The 18,919-nt window shown below is 33.6% G+C and overlaps 1 protein-coding gene across 1 annotated transcript in view; it reads left to right on the top strand.

Annotated features, from left to right (window-relative positions):
• LOC124354531 (extracellular serine/threonine protein CG31145) overlaps positions 1-18,919 on the top strand; it is a 198,426-nt gene that overhangs the window by 49,156 nt on the left and 130,351 nt on the right. Inside the window, exon 3 of the mRNA XM_046805058.1 lies at positions 17,088-17,126. The gene's annotated coding sequence lies outside the window, so the exon portion shown is untranslated. The remainder of the gene's footprint in view (positions 1-17,087; positions 17,127-18,919) is intronic.

Here is an 18,919-nt window from a genome sequence, read left to right as displayed (position 1 = left end):
ATAATTTTAATCTTTGACTCATTTACATCGCCTCGATACATTCCCTTCCTCCTCTATACATTTCTTGTTGCTTCTGTAACGAGAATAACGGGCTCAGATCACGTAGGTAATGGCTTAATTATAACGAGCACACCGCCACCTAGAGTGTAATCAGAGAACTACGGACACTATCGTTTAAATGGCTCTCAGTGTCTCACCTTCTAAGAAATTGCTAATGTGATACTTTATAGATAACAATATAAGCGCTCGTCCTCAGATAATATCGAGATGAATTCACTCAACCAAACATTATCGAACTATCGGAACAGTGATTAGGGCGTACGCCTGCATAGAGCGTAGAACAATTCTGGGTGTTGTGGTTAATAATTAAGGAACGCCGTGCCAAAATACTAGTTTTTTCATCGTGTGTTCAAGATTCATGTCTCTTGTTATAAAAATATATATCGTACCGAACTACACTCTAATTTTTAAACCATTTAGATCAACTGAAACGTTTTTCAACACTGGTATTAAACGGTAATTTAACCGCATAACATTCTTTTTTACTTTTTTATATTCGAGAGTAATAATAAGAGATTAATTTTAGTACAAAATAAAACGTGATTCTGTGGTCAAATACAATCAGACAAAAGATTTCCTTTCGATTAAGCAAATTAATGCAACTTGTAATAAACTTCCAGAATGAGTTATCCGCCTATATATTAACAACCACTTGATTTATAAACAAATTAACAGTTGTGACTCTGTCATGCAAGTTTTCCAGTTCTTAATGCGTATAAAATTTGTTGACAATAAAATTAATTTAAAACATTTTCGGTTCAACATTAATCTGTTGACTCAAGATTGTTACACAGTACACGAGGCAGAACCATTTCAAGAATGTAATTGCATTAAAAGTATTCCATAGTATTGCATAGTATAATTATTATTCATTGTTTAAAGTTTATTATTGGCGAGGGGAATGCAGGATTGCGGACACTGGCTTCGTCACATAATACAGTGTAATGATATCGATATAGCAATATGATATCATTAGTGTACATTAAACACTACCGAACATACTAGAATAAACGTATAATATAACGATTTTGTTTGTATACATTCAAACTTGAATTATTAAGTTAAAATAAAAATACAACAAATATTGACAAATTTATAAATTAAAACTTAAATCTTATGTTAAAACAACAATACAACAAATATTAACAAATTTACAAATATAGAGATTTATGAATACATCGATTAACATTTCTTAATACCTTGCCGTTAAATGCACTAGGTATTTCAGTATATATTGGAAAGTCATTTAATGTTAATTTTTAAATAAAATAAAACCCCTTAGTTTGGTAATAATTGAGTACATTTTTACCAGAATATCCATAAAGGGAATTATCTGTATGTGAAAATGATCCAATCTTGGTCGTAATTTTGATGGTTTCCTACAGCTTAAAAAGGCCAGGGACTATTAAGAGAATTTCCTTTGCGTACAAGTTGAATAATACTTGTGTATAAAATAAGATAACCTAATGTAGCCGATATGTGTATTGTTGACAGGAACTTTAACATAATGCTACATTTACATATGTTAAAGTGATATGCGAGAATATGATAATGGTAGTATTCAAATTGCTGTCGCTTTGAGATAAGTTTGTTGTTTCTGTCTGTAAGTATTCAGTACGTGGAATGGAACAATGGAACTTGTTACTTGAGGTTGAGTGGAAGAGAGGGCAAAAATAGCCGTAACTCCGACTAAAAAACTAGATATATTTTATTTCAATTTCATTTTATCTTGACTTATTGACATGGTACTTGGAGGTCTGAGTTCCAAGATCTTCAGGCTCGGGCGATCGTGGGAATTAGAATATGGTGGTCTGGGGAGTTGAGGCCAGGGTGAGATTCAGGGGTTTTATTCGCGGCTGATGCGTACTTAACGTTTGTACTCTTGTCAATACTGTGATTATGGTTGGGTGGAAAAGCAATGAAATTGGGTGGCATTGGAACCAAGCTGACCATATTAACTAAGGTTCTCTGCGTTGCATAATACTCTTATTATTCTGTAGGTTACCATAATCAACTCACGGCTATTAGTTGACGTCACTTGTTAAAAATAAATCTCAGCCAACAACGCTCTTATTCTTCATTTATATTTAACTATAAATACGTACTTATAATTCAAAACTTGGTTACTGGTAATTTACTTTAGCAATTGTATGTACTTACGTATTATCTACATATTTCCCAAATAGTAAATATTGTCTACATATTTCCCAAATAGTAAGTATTTATGGAGTTTTTATTTTACGCATTTTGGGCTTGCGTGGAAAGGCATAAGAAACTGTTGAGGAAATACTCGTAACTCTGTTGTCAACGTCATATTATGAAAAAGTTTTTAATAACACATTTATAAATGTATAAGTTAGATACGAATAATTGTACATATATAGGTAATAAATACAACAAAATACCTAACATGAAGAAGTTTTAGGATCGGGTAAATTTTGTATTTTTTTTTCAAGACAAAATTATCTCTTATAATGGTATATTACAAAATCTGTTATTACTTTTTTTTTACTTTATAGTACTAAATTCTTATATACGTACCGAGTCTATGTATGATTTAAAGAAATGTTATTTATTCCTAGAGTTTCGTAAGTGAGCTGCTATCAATACCTACTCAGATAGGGCCCTGATATTTAGGGCTAAGATATTTTTACAATGATATATTGTATGAAGAAGGAAACACATAAGAACTATTACCACGGTGAAGTCACGTAAGTCGAATGATGGTTTGTTAAATAATTTGTAGGTAAGATTGGAGCTCGAACTAGGCTGTGTTAGGTTAGCAAGCGAAGCCCCTATTCCACAGTAATAGGCTATCCGCCAGTCCGAATATGGCAATATTTGTAAAAGGCTTCGTCAGTTGCCTGGCCTCTATATCTGTAAATAAATCGTTACAGCGCCAGACAATCTTAGAGTGTCCCAACGTGCGGAAACTGACAACCGAATATCATTTCTTAGCTTATATATAAAAAGTAAGTGCCTTCAAAACATTTTATATCTGGAATGTTGCTGTAGTGTTTTCTTATACACAGATTTGTAAGTATTGTAACCATACACATTTGTTACTTTTACTATTCGGAATTCTCTCAAAGTGAGAAGAAAAGATGATTTGGTAAAAAGTTGCCAATGCCGATAATTGATTTGTTGAAATAGATGTACTCTGCCTGTATACAGCGAAGTGCTTCTGAGCGAAGCAGTACGATATCGATGAGTGGAAATTAAATGTGATTTAAATATGCATTCACTAATATTAATCATATATTATTAAAATCGACCATGTTAGAATTTCTTTAGGCTTAAACAGCTCATTTTTGCTATCGATCGCACTAAATTATCCAATCCTTGTTTCAAAGAAAAATATCCTGTCGAACAAGTAGGCACTGCAGAATTAAAGAAAATGTATTAAATAATTTTCGAAAATTTGGAATTAAAACAAGCTGAATGCAATCCTTCAAACATACATAAAACAATATGGTAATAATACCAAGTATGATGGCCATTTTGTATAGTATATTCTTCCGTAGTAAATTTGTCTTATATATAATATTTAAATTATATCCTCATAATGCGATATAATTGATTATATTTCAGTTTTTCAAGGACTGCTTGTGGCTGTTTGTATTAACCTCCAGCGTCCAGGCTTCTTGTGTTAACGTACACATACTAAATTTGATGTTTATTAATTGGCTGTTATATTTCGTGAATATATTTATATGTATATGTTATATTTATACTGTTTGAGTTCTTCAATTTTTAGTCTACTCTTTACTTAAATTGTATGAAGTCTGTGTTCGGTTTTGTGTTGCGGAGAATATTTTTACTTTCATTATACATTGATTTGAAATTGTTCTCGAGAAATCTCGAATGTGAAGCGGACTGACATAAGTGAAATTTGGCTTGTCCCGTGAGTTAGATAGGCTTCGCTGACTTTCGGGCAAAAACTGTAATTTTTGAAGAAATGTTTATTTTATATATACCTTTTCTCTGGTCATCAGTAAACTGACCACGTGAAAGTAGGTTTTTATGGTAAACTGTTGGTTCTAGCAGGATTATCACAGACAGTAGTTCCAGATCTTTTTCTCCATCGCGTAAGTTAAAGTTGAAACCGCCGAGGCTATTTTACTGGGAAAATGTTAGTTACAACCAATATTTATCGGCAATGTTGGCGCTGTGATTACAACTGCTGATATTATACTCTACGATTGTAGACATAATGTTAGTTACACTCTGCGGTAACGTTGGCGCTGTGATTACAACTGCTGATATTATACTCTACGATTGTAGACATAAAGTTAGTTACACTCTACGGTAACGTTGGCGCTGTGATTACAACTGCTGATATTATACTCTACGATTGTAGACATAAAGTTAGTTACACTCTACGGTAACGTTGGCGCTGTGATTACAATTGCTGATATTATACTCTACGATTGTAAACATTAAAACCGTAATAAACGGCGACTCCGGCGGTGGGAATAACAGATGAAATCCGCATTCTCCTGGGCAGCAAGTGGAGCGGAAGTACATAAAATATAATGTATGATATAATACAGGAAGTATATTAACGGATGAGAGACGGATGTAGATTATATCTAGGTTACGCTGCTGGGTTGTTTCTTTAATAAAAGATACACGATTTAACATGTTTGCCATCGATTATTGTAATCAACTTACTTAAACTTTTTATTTCTATATGACCGTTTTATATTATTAATTACTCAAGTGAGTACTAGACGTTTGGGAGATGACGAAGAATATGTTTTATCGAAATTTAAATATAAAACAAATTATATCAATAATGTCTGTACTTTTAAGTAGAAAAAATTAAAATAAAATGAAAAATATATTACACAATGCTAACATATTAGTATAAAACAAATATTGTTTTAAATAAAGACCACTAGATAGCTATTTATATATATTTTATATCTGATGAACCAATTTTAGGAACATGGTTTTAAACATGATATAATTTTCCAATTTTTAAAATATTTCATAACGTTTTAACTTCCCAGTATTATTTAATTCAGCGACCCCAAATTAGGAACCAATAATTAAAGGTTGTATTACTGCGATGTTATTATTTAATTAATTTTTTAAATATTATTTTATAAGAATTTTTTATTTAGTAAAACATTTCAACTAAGTAAAAAATACATTTTTTTAAAATTATTAAATGTTAAATAGTAGAAAACATTGAACATTGTTTAATATTGCAATATATTAATGTCTGACAAGACAAGTTACGGTCGACTTCAGTATTGATATCCATTCACATTGTCTCGTACACCGACCATGACTGGAAAGTTTGCGGTCAGCTAGCTCTAAATACTCGTATCCCGCAGCTGCCGCCCGATTAATGTACATATACAGGTTTGTGGTTAAATGTGTACAGACATTGTTATTCCAATAACATTTTCATCGTCTAGGTAAAAAATATTAATAATTACTATTTTTATTTGTTTTTAAAATAATTTAGCGTTTTGATACACACTTTTCTCCAAATGCCAAAACTGAATATTATGTGATGACTGTGGTATAAATGAAAAGCGCGGGAAATAAACTTATAATTGTAATGTATATGTATATCTAATATGTGTGAGTGCAGTGTCTTTCAACGAAGGATGTTGGTTTTCTAGAACTGCAGGTGGGCTTATATCTGGTTAATTATTAGGTTAGTAACTGCAATAATTTATATTTTACAACTGGCATTAGTAGTTTCAACAGATTTTCCAGTAATAATATGGAATATTTTAAGAATTGATATATTTTGAACTGATCGTCTACTACATATACACTTTCATTATGGTGTTTCACAGTTTTAATCGCATGATATAAGTAAAACATAATATAACTATTCTGCAGTGCAAGGTTATTATTTTTTTTGGTCTACGGCACACGTAGTCTACGGTTTATTTGTATGAATATTATTTATCACCAAAACTATATAAATTAAAAACCTATATTTATTAACCTTCGTTACGTGAGTCCACGTGTCGCCAGAGGGTTTCGCTGAAATTTGATGCACATTTCAAATCTATACTTTATTTTGTTCAAGAGGTATCCTGCGGACACACAGTTATACAGTCATATAGTAGAACAAGTTTTGCAGCTCGCTGATACTCAGTCAAACCCAATGGAGGGACAAGTACCAATACCCAGTGCAATTTTGCCTGTATATATTTTGTTCAAGAGGTATCCTGCGGACACACAGTTAGACAGCCATATAGTAGAACAAGTTTTGCAGCTCGCTGATACTCAGTCAAACCCAATGGAGGGACAAGTACCAATACCCAGTGCAATTTTGCCTGTATATATTTTGTTCAAGAGGTATCCTGCGGACACACAGTTAGACAGTCATATAGTAGAACAAGTTTTGCAGCTCGCTGATACTCAGTCAAACCCAATGGAGGGACAAGTACCAATACCCAGTGCAATTTTGCCTGTATATATTTTGTTCAAGAGGTATCCTGCGGACACACAGTTAGACAGTCATATAGTAGAACAAGTTTTGCAGCTCGCTGATACTCAGTCAAACCCAATGGAGGGACAAGTACCAATACCCAGTGCAATTTTGCCTGTATATATTTTACAAAATTAAAATCCATAAATCAATTCGTGCCTGAAATAGATAAATCCTTACGTTGATGCTCAGCCAAACCCAATGGTGGGACATGCACCAATCCCCAGTGCAAGTTTGCCTGTATATATTTTGCAAAATTCAAATCCATAAATCAATTCGTGCCTGAAATAGATAAATCATTACGTTGATGCTCAGCCAAATCCCAAGGACGGAATGAACCATCATCAACGTAGGTTTTGCCTATGTAAAACTTACGTGCAAAATGTTGTCTATACCTCTATTAGGTTTCGGGATATCGCAAGGACAAACAGACTAACTCCATGCAAAATTCAAATCTATAGATCAAGTCGTGTTCGGGATAGGTGGGATATCGTTGACGCTCAGTCAAATCCCAAGGACGGAAATGAAACATAACGAACTCGATTCGTTAGCGAAGTGTTTTGAAATGTTTAACATAAATAAAAATAATTGATTTTCTTTACTCAAAACGTTTATATTTCGATAGTGGTTATCCACGAAACAATATTTCTGCCGATACGGTAACGACGGTACAAGGGCTCAGATAACGGAGGTAATGGCTTAATTATAACGAGCGCACCGCCACCTAGCGTGTAACCGGAGGACTACAGACAATATCGGCTAAATGGCGCACACTGACGTAAGGCCACAGGCGGCGGTAATGTGATAATACTTAGATAACTGAGAGACTAGTTGGCTGTTAATGTACCCTACTTATAGTGAGGGCAAATTGCCGTATTTGTTTTAGATACTTGAGCTGAAGATGGAATACAAAGATGAGTTATATCCCTGAATTGATAATTTATTAACATTTAATCAGCCTGATTTCGATCACCCTCATTATTAGAACATCTAATTAGCTGCGCATATGTCGACCGTTGATTTTCGACTAACTACGAGTGCGCATTGACCTTCCAAAACCAATCTTGTCCTAACAGATTTATACTGTCTGATCATGATTTGTGAGTTTGTTCTCAACTATAAAATTATTGTTGACGGCCCAAAATGCAGCATTCTCAACAACTCAAGCTCAATATATGGAGATCTCCCAAAGTAACTAAATAAAAAAAAGATTTGAGGTGTTCCTCAAGAAAGGTTGATGATGTTTTTGAGTAGGTACTTTTGAGAACCGGTTGGGGTTAAAATTAAAAATACATTTAAAATGAAAAACATTGAACGTATTGTGTTTTTCAGGGATTGAAAAATTAATTGTATTATTATATGTAGGCTTTGTAAACAATAAAAGAGTAATTTAATTTTAACTGTTGATATAACGTTCAACTCCTACGTTGATGAACTGCACAGAAATATGGGATTAAAATTATAAATAAACTAGATAAAAGGAAAAAAATAAATATTATTAAGAAAGAAATAAACAAGTGTGGACACAAAAGGCTAAATCATCAAAACTGGGCTGACTCTACCTCGCGTGGTTCAATTAGGCGAAGTTATACATTTAAAAAATGGAAAAGAAACTATTCTATTGTGTGTATAATTTTATATTTATTAATTGACGTATATTTAGCGTATATATTATATGTATACATATTATGTTATATTTACACTGTTTGAATTCTTCAATGTTATTAAGTATATTCTTTACTTTTTAGTACTGAAATTGTATGACGTTCAAACACTATAACTTCGCATAAAATATATAAATATAGGAACCTTTAAATTATTTAAAGCTAATTTTGGTTCAAAGTCCCGTTAACAGCGTTGATAAATCTATTATTGAGTTACTAAAATATAACTGGCATATAAATTAGTTTTATTTACAACGTAAAAGCATAGTAAAATTTATATTAGGCATTAACTAACAAGCTGCTGTTTTTACATTTCTCATGATATGTAAAGAAAAATTAAGAAGCATATAGTTTTCAAAGTAAATCATTTTAATATTACAAAGCAACGTAACATGCAACGTAGTTTGTGTCGAGATGTGGAATATTCTGGTTTACAGCACTAATAACAGCATATCACCTCGGTGCTTTGCCCTGTCACTAGAGGGTCGCACCCTCCTTCTCTAACTAAGTGATAGATCCTCAAGTGGTGTAGGGGTGGGTTCTATAGAGGAGGGCATTTTTCAACTTTACTAGGGGCTATTGTTTGGCTTCGACTTTTATTTAAATAAAAACCTAACTCTCTATAGCCACTGGTTATCTACATTTAACAAATGAAAATGATAGTTAATTGGCCGGTGCTCATACGGTCTGGGATTTCCGAAACTAACCTACGGATTAACCTGTTGTTCTTCAATATTGTAGTAACGTAACTGAGAAAGTGTTAGTAAGTATTCAAGTATGTGTAAAAAGGAATTTTTAAATCTTACATTAAATTACAACATACAAATACCTTAATAGATGCGCAATATAAATACATTTAATTTGTTTGTTATTTTTATCCGATGTTTACAAGTAAGTTACGAGAAATTATATGTGGTAGATAAATAAGCATATTTCTAAAGTTTTATAATTGTTTCGCAAAATTTTCTATCTTAGTTTTAAAATTAAACCATTTTGAAACTAACGGAAATGTACTGTTTTTTTGTCCAAAATTTGGGAAAACCAGCCGTGCTGTAATATAACGTTTAAACTGATGTAATTCAAACACTAATTTAATGTAAGCTCGGCGATTTATCCGTAATTATATGTACCTGGAATGATATTTGGTATTTGGGCTGAAGAAACATGAGACTAGTGGAGGAATAATAGTTCATGTCTATTCCAGTTAAATAAGGTTAATTTTGTAGTTATTGTCCGCTACATTGTAAATAAACATATTGGTTGAAATGAATAGATCTTCTCTTCATTTTGCAATACGCTGTTTTCTTTAATATATAAGTACTTTCATTGGTAGTAATTATCAAAAGCGTCAATTTTGAAATTGAGGACGGTGTAGGGGAATGCTGGTGTATTACCATCCACGTCGCCATAGTATGAGATTGTGTAATAAAACCTCTGGGTAGATTCCACATTATCTTTTAAGATACATTAACATTTTATATTGCATAGGGTGCTCACACTCTCTAAACGCTAAAGACCATAAAATCCCTGCAGTTTTTTCGAACTGGGAAATGAAATATCAACACGCAGATGGATGTCCAGAGTATACAGTTAAGGTGTTGGTTGAGTTTAATTATGTCAGGGTAGTACTAAAAACATTCACTAAAATATTCGAATGATTGTTGAAATTTATCGGAATATTTAGAATCCCGAATAGAAAAACTATTGCAATAAACGGATATTTTATTATTCGAATGCCCCACCACTACTCGATAAAGAACATTAACTTCCTTATTGCATTGCAGTAGTTCAAGTTAATTCTGTCGTTGTATTCAGTTCTACCAACGTACTTCAGTCACTGACCAGGACTGCCACTTGAGCGTAACAAAATTACCTGAGGTGAGGAGACTCGGTACAGTACATTAACTGCAATATTAAGTTGGATTAGTTACAGTTACTTCAATCAACATAAATCACTAACTGATCAAGGTATTGGATACCTATAAACGCATTAGTAATTCTTCAACTGTGTACTTACTCATTTATGTGGTAATGAATGTAGCACAATCATAAAGTTACGCTCTCTACGAATTATTTAACCCGTTCAGACCTAAAGGTAAACAAAGATGTGGCAAAATACGAGAACTCTTGGTTGTTAACTCATTCTTCAAAAAGTATTAACTTCCGAGCGTTTCATGTGGCGGAATAACTTAGAAAGTAACTTTGGAGGAAATAAACGTCGCTTTTCAACTTTATCACAATATGTTGTGACGCACGTGCCAAATTTACTACAGTTCAATTACTCCAATAATTTGTATAGCCTACATGACGCTTTCGGTATCTGATGTTATTGTTTATTGAACATTGTAAATCAGGTGAGCAAATGCTTGCAAATATTCACCAGGCAATATTATACTTTTTTTATAAAAACTAGTAAAATAGTAGCTACGATTATAAAGCAATAGGTATATGGAAGACAATAAATAAATAACACATGAAGTAATTTAGAACATCAAGTCTGAAACATGGAACATTTATGTTCCGTGCACTAATTAAGTCCTGTAGTTATTGAGTAATTTCTAATAGTATTGAGTTTATTTCAATTTGCAGCTGAGAATGTATTAAATTTTCGTAAACCAATACGTCGGATCTGTACAAAAAGTCAAGTTTATAAGTCAAGGATACGTTTTCTTGGAGTGAACTACTCCATGTCGTTACTAAAGACTAAACAAAAATCGTGTTTTAAAATGTTCATGTTCATGATTTTTCTGTTTTCATCTGATTGTTGCCCAATTTTAGACAGTGACATTTGTATAAGTTTATATTTTATCTCTAACTACAGTGAATTATTTTAATTGATAAAACTTTAAAAACAATATGAACTGTTGTGACTTTTGTTATTTATGATTTTATTGTAAAATAGAGCTTTTTCATTTATATTTAGAAACTTGAATCAAGATAGTAAATAGTGGTTTTCCGATTGATCTAGTCACATAAATCTAGTATTAAGTTTAACTTAGTATTTAGCTACATTTCAGTCAGATTTATCGAAATGCTGATTGTGTACGGCATGTATGGAATAACTGCTATAGATCGTATCTCCATCATCCAAAGTGAAATGAGCCACAAATTACAACACACCCATCTACATATTACATTGCGAATCCCAATATTCACAATGGAGGTTTGATGCAATAATAGGACGTGATGTACTCTTGGTACTGGTTTATGTCGACTACTTCCTTAGCCAACGGTGACTAAGAGTCCTGCAGTTTTAGTGGTATGGAATGACGATGATTGCTTTCTTGGCTGTGGCTTAAGAAATCCAATTTTCATATCCAAACTGCACCTCTTCACTACTTAGTGATGACCTGAACATGTATCTAGAGGTCAGTGTGGATGTCACAAAGGAAGACTACTTGGAGTTAGGGCTTTAGGGATGGTTGATATTTGCTTTATTGGGCGGAGTGTTGGACAAAAAACTGTATATAGCCCGTTATTGTGTAAAAGTCGACTGTAGCGACAGTATGTTATGAAATGGAACAAAGTAATCTCTGAACATTGTGGCAAGCTGTTCGTGGATGACGCTTCTTAAGTTGGGTGGCCTTTTATGAAGAGTAAAAATTCAAAAATACACTTTTCTGTAAAATGTATCGATTTTAATGAGTTTTTAGTCGTCTTTCTAGTTTTAGACTTCCAATTTCCATTCCTAAACTGTTCATGTTATTTCCATGAAACTCTGATCGACAGAGAAAGAATAAGCCAAACATGAATCAATCGTTACACAGACTATCGAGACGACGCTGAGATAATTTGTATGTAAAGCGAGGGACGGTGACTAATCGATCGATCTAGACTAATCGAGTCGAAGATCGGTTGTTTGTGTCACCTCCGGTCTCTTCCAATATCAAGGAATTGAAAAATGACATAGCTACTCTTTCTCAGAATACATATATCAATTGAAAGACTGAATAAGCTCTTATATGTTTTATTACCTAATCAATTGCCCGGTTCACTATGGTTGGGTAATAATTCAAGATTGCCACTAGAATATAGAGGGGTTAAAAAGATATTACATTAACATTTTGTATTTTTTGGTCTGATCATTGTGAACATTTATCCCTAGGACAAATTAATATCAGTTAAAAACAAGAATAAACAAATATGCACAAAGAGATATATGACAGCTGGGAGACAGATGTTACTCTCTCGTGGTATTAAGCTATTTAAAACTACAGAATGAACGCTAGTTTAAAACTACCATTGAAAAATGTAAATAATGTTTTGTTATTTGGTTTAAAGATTCTCACCCCCTTCCTATTTCATACAAAATTTGCTCGTGTTAATTATATCAATATCCCGTTTTTCACAATATCGTTTAAGATATTTATACGATACCTAAGAATGTGATTGATCAAAAAACAAAAGGGTTCTTTTATGATCAGGAATTTGAAGACTGAGAGGATCAAGTTGACTACAGTGGTACATTGTACAGTCGGTTGGATGAATTTCTTTATATTTGAACATTTCCAGCTGTATGTCTTTGAAATCTTTTTATTAAAGAAAGGACAAATAAAAAGTGTTATCAGTCTACGAGAAATAGAAGCCATTTAAAACAGTACTTAAGCAATCAGACCCACATAAACTGCGGGAATTATATAAAGGATATAAATGGTGTTACAACATTAGTGTTGAACATTACCATAGGGATTTGAATAATTTATGTTTTTTTTTTTTTATTCAAATAAATGGAATTTTACAGAGTAATATTTTACACTAAAAACGTCATTTTTAGTATATTTCAATAGCAATTTTAATTTCTTAAGTATAAAATTATTTAAAAAAATTTACTAACTGTACTTATATATAATGTGAAAAGTACATTTTTCTCTTCAGCAGTGCTTATTTGGGCCTAATTATATAATTGCCAAAATTAATTCTTTAAATGCTTAGAATTGCTCGTAGTGATCGAACATTTTTTGTCCTTAGGGAAATTATTTTAAAAGTCTGCGCAACATTACACAAAATTAACGCAACCTGAAATCGATGCATCACTATCTATCACTCCATTGTACCGCACCTACCAAATTACTAATCTCACTCTTCGAATTCCTAAATAAACAATTTAGGAATGAACGAGTAGCTAAACTTATTCCTGTACACGATTTTTTTATCTCTTTCTCAGGGTTTGATTATATATCTTTATGTAAAAACACTTTCTTAACAAAACCAAACTCAACAGGTCAATCCCAATCACACATTTTTAGTAGAAGGTCAGCGCCATTTGCAATACTTAGTCCTTTGACGTTAATAACTCACACATAGAGATCAGGCAGTGAAAAAAGCGATGTTTTGGTATGAGATTAAATCCGTTATTCATTTACTATAAAAGACTCTCTACATTTGGTTTCAAATAGATCCACAGATTTGAAAGAGAGTTTAGGAATATACTCGTAGTATTCAAAATGACAGTCTTCTAAGTTTTCCGGTTCTTGCAGCGTCGAAACATTTTAACACAATCTTGAATTCGTATAATGCTAATAAACCGTATCTACTCGAATAACAGAAACCATAGAAATAGTTACGAAATAGAATAGCCAGTAACCTTTGATAAAGAAGCCATACTGTTCACTGTTTTGTGATATTTGTAGTTGATTGGGTAGATTGGTGTATTCGGTTTTGATTTTGATATAATTGTTTTATCTTAAAAAGTTCACAACTCTTTAAAATAGAAAAAAAATGTTTCTTATCACTTCATGAGTTATTTATTACCAGGTCCAAAGAACAACTGTCGATGATGAAGATATGCACTTTTACATGAAAGATGACTGGAGGGAATTGCATGTTTTCATTTATATAAACAGTCAATTTCCATAATACAAATATCATTAAACCTTATTTAATTCATAATTTTCTAAGAAATATGTAATTTCCTGAAGTTTTAACAGGTGTAAGTACTGTAAAAGTTTCACATGTCAGCAGTTTTTATTTGGAACTGGTTACAAAATGGGATAAGTTTGGTACTTTATATGCTTGTAAATCATATAAATAGAATAAGTTTTGTTTTGCTAAAGTACCTCCAGGATGACATTGTGATGTTCCTCCACTGCTACGTAGCTACTATGTTCGTTCTTATAAGCTTTAATAAATTTGATTTACATGGATGACGACATTGATCGTGGCTCTCGCTCCATTATTACTACCTAAAGTGCTTTGCTCCTTTGGACGCTTCTGATAGTATTTTTCAGTTAAGATTTTAGAACTTTCCTCCTCACAGTTGCCTCAGTAAGTAGTAAATATACGATCATTATATGTAAATGGTTTGGCACCAGTTCAGGTGTAGGAAGTGTCTACAAGGCCGAGATACGTCGTAGTACACGATTTACTTGGTGACGGTTTTCGGTTGCAGGGTTGAGAGACATTTAGGAATATTAGAGGAGCGATGTGGAATTGATCGATGTAGGCCTACCTCCCACGTTCAGTAGTACCCGTGCCACTGGCCGCGTGGAACATGTACTGCAGCCGCTACTTGCCAGCTGGTGTAGGTATACACCTAGAGCCTAGAGCGGCCAGTCGACCTTCAACGGCCTTCCGCCGCATTCCAGCTGTTTCCGGAGCGACTCGGTTAGCCGGTCAGAGTCCAGTTCCAGTTCCACATCTATACAGCTGGTCCTTACCCTTCCATGCAGGTCCATATCGATGGGCTGGGCTTAGGTCGAATATCTTGAAACATTAAATACTGTCGACTTGCAGTGAATTATAAATACGATAAACTTTTTTACAAATTACAAAAATAGTATACAATTTCAAAAAAGTTGAAGTTAACCTCATGTCGGAATAGGTTAAGCTTCAAGACCCCTAGAAAAAAGCTAATCCACCCCATAAAATAATAAAATAATCATCAGAGACTTTTATGTATCACTAACATTTTGTTATTCGCTTAGGACTAACCTCTCATGACACTTAACCCTAAAAGGATCTTTGTGCTGCAGGACATCCTGCTCGTGAATGGGTAAAGTTACTGGTAAGTTACACATCTTTGGCTGTGTAACTAATTCAAAGTTTATATCCACAATGAGGTGGAGTAGCAGTCGCTACACCTCGGTCATGTCACCTAGGAAGAAGTGTGACTAGCTCTGGTCCAGCTTTTTCTAATCAAAATGGACAGAGGACAGAACTCACACATGTTTAAATTTGAGAAAACATTTGACAGTGAGTTCCTCCTACTCCAACAGTCATCCTCTGCAGTAAACTAGACCTATCGTTTAACCCCTTTACCCTAATACCTGTTTTACCCTTACTGGTGAAGCTGTAGGAGAACTTTCAGATGTTCACTGGCTTTGGAAGCTTACATTTGCATCTTACAACTATCTCGTGTTTTGGACTTTAAGCGAACTTTAAGCAAAAAATCGTTTAAAGCGTTTTTCCAAAATGTGGAGTGTTTTCAAACAAAATTTTCTTACTTTGAAAATCAGTTAGGAAGGATAATTTGGAATCACTTTTAAACTTCCAAGATGTTTGATGGTGAAACTTCTGTGCCTTTCCTATCACATATGCAATTGTTACTATTATATCTAAGGGATGCAGTATGAAACTAAGGGATAAACTAACTCAGTTTGCTGATTTCAATGAAGCATCAACATCTGAAAACATACAACTTAATTCCTAAAAGTTACATTAAACGTTGATATTGAAAATCTACCTTCAGAACTCCAACTTATTGAACTTGCTGCAAATGAAAAATTTGTACTAATAACTCAGATTACAGGTAGGGTTTCAAACGTATTTCGTTGGCTAATTTGATTAATTAATCGCATTGATTGATGATTTATTAATATTCAATCAGAAAAATGTTAGCCTACACATCCACGTTTTTAATTTTTCGTTGTAGGTCTTTGAGTGATAATTCTAAGAAAACGAAATATTTTGCAACTACAGCAGAATGGTTTTAGATTTTGGATCAACATCTCCAAATTCTCAAAAATTACTTTTGCGAAATCCAATTATAGAACGAGCCTTTTTTATGAGAACCTAAAATCTAAACGTGGTTTCAAAGTTCGAGCCCAGAAAGAATGACATTGGTTGCCCAAAACCACTGTACAAATCTCTGACATGTACTAAAAGGACTGAGGTAATGGCTCAATAGGAAATGTTTGTAATTTTTTATAAAAACTGTATAATATAATTTTGGTTAAAAACAATTTTATATGACAATAGTTGATAGTTTTCTATAGAAATTTACTATGTCGGCCCACTTACTGTAGAACTTTAAATTCTTGTCTGTGTTTTCATGAAAAAATAATTGTCCCGTCTGCCTATTAAAATCTTGCAATTTGGCCCCAAAACGAATTTGCAGACCCTTGGTTTATAGAATCTATGTCTAGAGTTATAAATGAGACGGACCTATGATGGTAATTAGTTGTAAAATTATTAAATCTACTCGTAAGCGTAGGTCAAGTTTGTAAAAAAAAAATATATAAAATGAATGTGTTGGGTAACAATTGTAGCTTATTGTAGCTCATTTTAACTTTTCAATACAGAATAATAAATCAAGCCTTTTTGTATACACTGTTAGACAAAATTTAAATAATGAATAAAAATAGGTACAATAAACTATGTTCCTTAGAGTGGCATCCAATATAACATATATATTGGAACAACAAACACAACACTTTTGTTGTAAGATGGTCAAACAAATTTATTTCAAGACTGCACTGGATAACTTGTATGTTAACCTCTTATGTGTTGACATTAAGCATTTACATAGCGTATATCCATTTAGATACCTATATCATCCTGACTGTATCTACCATCAGTTGCGTGACACACTCAGTAAAGAGCCATGCCATGAGTTATAATAAATATACAAGTAAAATGTTGTCCTTAAATTATTACTCGTCTAATTTTAATGTTTGTTTCAGAACATTTCTTCGGTTCAACACCAATTCCCATATTTGTAGGTAAGTAAGAATGATATAATGTGACTATACAAAATACTTATACTTTCTAATACGTGTGGTGTTTTGTTATTTGACAGTTTTTGTAGATTTTTACTATCAACTAAGACGTCTGTCGGAAATACAGGTACACTAACGTCTGACCTTGACATGGCGACAGGGCGACATGAGTGAACAACTAATATTAGTGGCTGGGCTCTGCTGTTTCTTACCAATTGTCATCAATCAGTAGCCCAATAACCGATAACAGTGAAGGAAGGCCTACAATCTGAAATATAGTTTGAAACACGTTACAGGTATTGAAGGAGATCCGGTCATGCCAAACAATCGGATCTACATGAGGCCACTAGTCCATCTTGGCACGGAACGAGTTGTTGATAATAATTCATTATTTAGAACATATTACAGAATTACTTCTTTCCTTGTTATCAAAGGGTAAGTAAGGTAAACCGATTTATCGCTGTTTCGAATGACCCGACAAAACGAAGCGACGAACTATCGCATAGACGAAAGGACTTCGACCAAAATACCAATAGCGTTCTTCTTTGCACTTAGGACCTTTCTGTCGAGAGTTATCGTACAGACGGACGGACAAATGTACGATTTCCAGAAGGTGCTATCGGTTTTTTTAATAATTAATGGCAGAACAATAGCCTGTTTGTGGATTATACCAAACGTATTTCGTCTGTTCATGCTTGCTAGTTCGTGTAGTATGACGTTACTATTTGAATATTATTAATTTATAAGGTAAAAAGGTGCAATAAAAACTCAGATAAAGTTCGTCTTGAGAAGTAAATTTGCTGGACAACAAACAGTGAGGTTGTGTTAACCGCATTATCTGATCATCATGGTCAGTTAGCTACTTTTAACCTCTCTGTCGCTGACTTGAACTCTGGCCCTTTGTACAGGTTATCACGTCAATTCACACCGCAAAATATTCGTAGTTTCCACTTTCATCTCAAAAGGGAGCTTTGGAGTGAAGTTTTTGAATTGGGTAATCTTGATACATTGTTTGATGTCTTCATGAATAAGTTGAAATATTATTTTGATATTTCTTTCCCTTTACTCAGGAAGTCTATTAAAGGTAGAAACTCAACTTTGAAACCTAAACTTACTCCACAACTGTTATCTATGAAGGATCAGCTGCTTTCTCTCTATTCTGACTCGAATCATCTAGAAGCAGCTCACCCTCTCCGATCTGAATACCGGCAACTGAGAAGGATGTACAAAAAGGAGATTCGTAAGCACAAGTCTGATGCTGTGTTAAATAGGATCCAGAAGTCTACCAACAAAACAAAGACAACGTGGGAAATCATTAAACGACCTTAAATCATCCAACAGTGAGCGAAACTTATTTCATCCATCTGTCTGACGAGAAAGGATCCAAGATGGTGGAACCCAATCTGGTGGCTGAAGCGTTTAGTTCATTTTATTCCAGTGTCGGTCAACCAATGTCTACAGGCAGTAGTATTGGGTCGTCGCACGGAGTTGTACAGCCGGAAATGATCTAGTAAAACACTCTTCATTTTTTCCTACCTCAGAAGAAGAGGTGATGAGGGAAATTAGATCTCTAAAGCCTAAAAGTTCTGTGGACCTGATGAAATCTCTCCAAAGCTATTGAAGCATGTCGCTGATGCAATAGTCAAACCTCTTACGTATCTTATAAATCTGTCATTCAAACCTGGGTCAGTTCCCTTCATCACTAAAAAATGCAATTATAAGACCAGTTCATAAAAGGGGACAGAAGGAGACGACTGTAACAACTATAGGCCCATCTCGCTCACTTCCACATTGTC

The sequence above is a fragment of the Homalodisca vitripennis genome, chromosome 2 (assembly GCF_021130785.1).
Source record: "Homalodisca vitripennis isolate AUS2020 chromosome 2, UT_GWSS_2.1, whole genome shotgun sequence".
Classification (NCBI taxonomy): domain Eukaryota; kingdom Metazoa; phylum Arthropoda; class Insecta; order Hemiptera; family Cicadellidae; genus Homalodisca; species Homalodisca vitripennis.
This window is presented reverse-complemented; position numbering and strand designations above follow the sequence as displayed.